At 32.9% G+C, this 3,036-nt stretch overlaps 1 long non-coding RNA gene across 1 annotated transcript; it reads left to right on the plus strand.

The window, feature by feature from the left end:
* Positions 1-1,331: 1,331 nt before the first annotated feature.
* LOC141487417 (uncharacterized) lies at positions 1,332-2,531 on the plus strand. The gene is made up of 3 exons (XR_012468374.1): positions 1,332-1,508; positions 1,578-1,670; positions 1,972-2,531. It is a non-coding gene; the product is annotated as an uncharacterized lncRNA (long non-coding RNA).
* Positions 2,532-3,036: the final 505 nt, after the last annotated feature.

Below are 3,036 nucleotides of genomic sequence, written 5' to 3' on the forward strand. Positions count from 1 at the left end.
TGTATGTTCCCGGTATTTTGGAGGGCTGAAAATTCAGAGTTCAGTATATCATATCTTCATCAACATTTTCCAGGTAGTTGTATTCGGGGACACAAGACAGTTTGAGAAGGAAAAAATTAAACATCTAAAGTGGAAGGGGTGGTTTTTTTGTATGTTCCCGGTATTTTGGACGGCTGGAAATTCATAGTTCAGTATATCATATCTTTATCAACATTTTCCAGGTAGTCGTATTCGGGGACACAAGCCAGTTTGAGAAGAAAAAAATTAAACGTCTAAGGTGGAAGGGGTGATTTTTTTTATGTTCCCGGTATTTTGGACGGCTGAAAATTCTGAGTTCAGTACGTCATCTCTTCATTAACATTTTCCAGTTAGTTCGGGGACACGAGCCAGTTTAAGAGGGAAAAATAAACATCTAATGTGGAAGGGGTGTTTTTTTTTTGTTGGTTCCCGGTATTTTGGAGGGCTGGAAATTCAGAGTCCAGTATGCCATCTCTTCATTAACATTTTTTCATTGGGTCTTATTCGGGGACACAAGCCAGTTTAAGAAGGAAAAAATTAAACATCTAATGTGGAAGGGGTATTTTTTTTATGACCCCACTATTTTGAAGGACTGAAAATTCAGTGTTCAGTATATCATTTCTCTGATAACAGTTATCACTCGGACATAATTGATGACAATTCACAGTTTGGAAAGCGAACTATTTCACTCAAGTGATGGGAGTTCATTTTTCTATGACAATTTTTCACTTGGTCATAAATTCCACCAGTTGTGACCCAAAAGTGTTTTATATCTATCACATTCACGTCAATGTTTCCTCGTCATTATAATACAGATTATGAAAGCTGCATGCAGTATAATGATATTTTCAAGTTTGAAGTCGATTCTAAGAGGAAATAATCATGTTAAATTATTGGTTGCCAAATAAGCGATCTTTATGAATCAACATTCTACTAGTTGTGTGGTGTAAATCGGACTCAGGAGTGGGGGGCGGGCGCTAGATTTGGACGCTGGCGTCCGACGCTAACTTCACGCAAGTGTAATTTTCAAACTTCTCAGCAAAAACAGAAGAGATAATATAAATGTCCCCACACAGCACCAGATATTCATGGAATATTCCCTGTATGTCATAAAACGAACGTATTTATTCCAAATATTCATAGAATATTCTTGGAATATAACAGAGAAATGGGAAAGTAAATAATTGGAGTAAACGTTTCTCATTGGTCAATTGAAGTGTAGCGCGCGACAGTCGAATAAGCTCTGTGAAAGCGGCTGTCCCTTAATGCTTGGTACCTTTGCGTTAAATTCGCCATTTGATTCAACATGGCGGTTGACGTGGCAGGTTCGCGTGTGTAATGCATGCTGTATTGTTGTTATTATCAAAGTATAATTCTCTCACGTTCAGTGTACCATTTATAATTTGGGGTTGTCCAATTTGCAGTACAGCGATTAGTTTGATTTTGGATCTTCAAACAGGAGAGTTGCATATATTCAGTCTTTAAGAAAAGTAAGTAAAATGCAATAGTATCGATAGTAAAGTCATAGTGATTAACCTACTATATATACCCCATTTTAGGCTCGAGGAGAGTTGGTGTGTGGGATTTGTTGGTTTGACTAAGTACATGTTTGAACTAGAGTGATTTCAGTTGTCTATCTTCAATAGAGAAAAGTAAATGAATGACACATTCTTTTGTATCATTTGTTTTCATAATTTTTATCACTCGTTTTCAAGATAGTATCAATTTGCCCAAAAGGAAACAGAGTGGTACCTGGTACAGGCAGGTGCGCCAAGGAACTGAAAACGTAATGAGTACTTTTCAACAAGACAATGCATGTTGCTCTCCAAGTCATAAAATGTTGTAAATGTTCATGAGTAACCTATGCGAAAAATATCTATTTGATTTTTATTCCAGTTTTATTGTGCCACTTTAAAATAGTGATAATGAACATTAATGTACATTTTGTTCCAGGTATTACTATTGAAACACTGGCTGATGCATTGTTGGACAAATATAAGGAAAACTATTCTGGTGAGCAAAGTTTGGATAACTTTAGGTAAGTGAAATTCATTGAAGAACCCATCATACACCACTCATTTTAAATACTTCATTTGTGGGTTTATTTTTTGAAGTGAGAAACCTAACCTAACCTAAATCTTGATGTAATACATTTTTTCTTTTTCAATGAAATGATATATTTATTATTTTTTAATTAGTGCTGATGAACTCACAGAGTTGTTATTTTAGTATATTTTTTAGTATACATTTGTTTGAGAGTAGGAACATCCTAATTTGAATACATTTCTAATATTCGTAATATGACAGTATTCAGGAATATTTTATTCAGTGAATAAATATTTTGAATTAGATTTTTTATCTTTAATATTGGTTGAAACGTCAAATATTTCAGCGTATATTGTTTTTGAAATATATTTGTTTATGAATATCATGTGTTTTATTACTTGTGTGAATCTTGCATCAAAATGCAATATATACATGCCTAATACCGTTAACTCGTCACATTCTTGGAATATTCCAAATATCCCTAGAATATTCATATTCGTAATATGACAGTATTCAGGAATATTTTATTCAGTGAATAAATATTTTGAATTAGATTTTTTATCTTTAATATTGGTTGAAACGTCAAATATTTCAGCGTATATTGTTTTTGAAATATATTTGTTTATGAATATTATGTGTTTTATTACTTGTGTGAATCTTGCATCAAAATGCAATATATACATGCCTAATACCGTTAACTCGTCACATTCTTGGAATATTCCAAATATTCCTAGAATATTCATAAAATATATTTAAAGAATATTCTATGTTGTTTCCCTATTGTATATTCCTACAATAAACTAAGAATATCCTGAATATTTTATGAATATTCCTCGGGTTCTATTCCTGGAATATTCTTAATAGAATATACCTTACATATTCTAAGAATATTATAAGATATTCCAAGAATATTCCCAAGGAATATTCTTAAAATATATCAAAGGTTCGCCAGGAGCACTTCCAGGGAATATT

The sequence above is a fragment of the Leptinotarsa decemlineata genome, unplaced genomic scaffold (genome assembly GCF_025532065.1).
Source record: "Leptinotarsa decemlineata unplaced genomic scaffold, Ldec_3_MD MMD2_tig00078422_RagTag_RagTag, whole genome shotgun sequence".
NCBI lineage: Eukaryota > Metazoa > Arthropoda > Insecta > Coleoptera > Chrysomelidae > Leptinotarsa > Leptinotarsa decemlineata.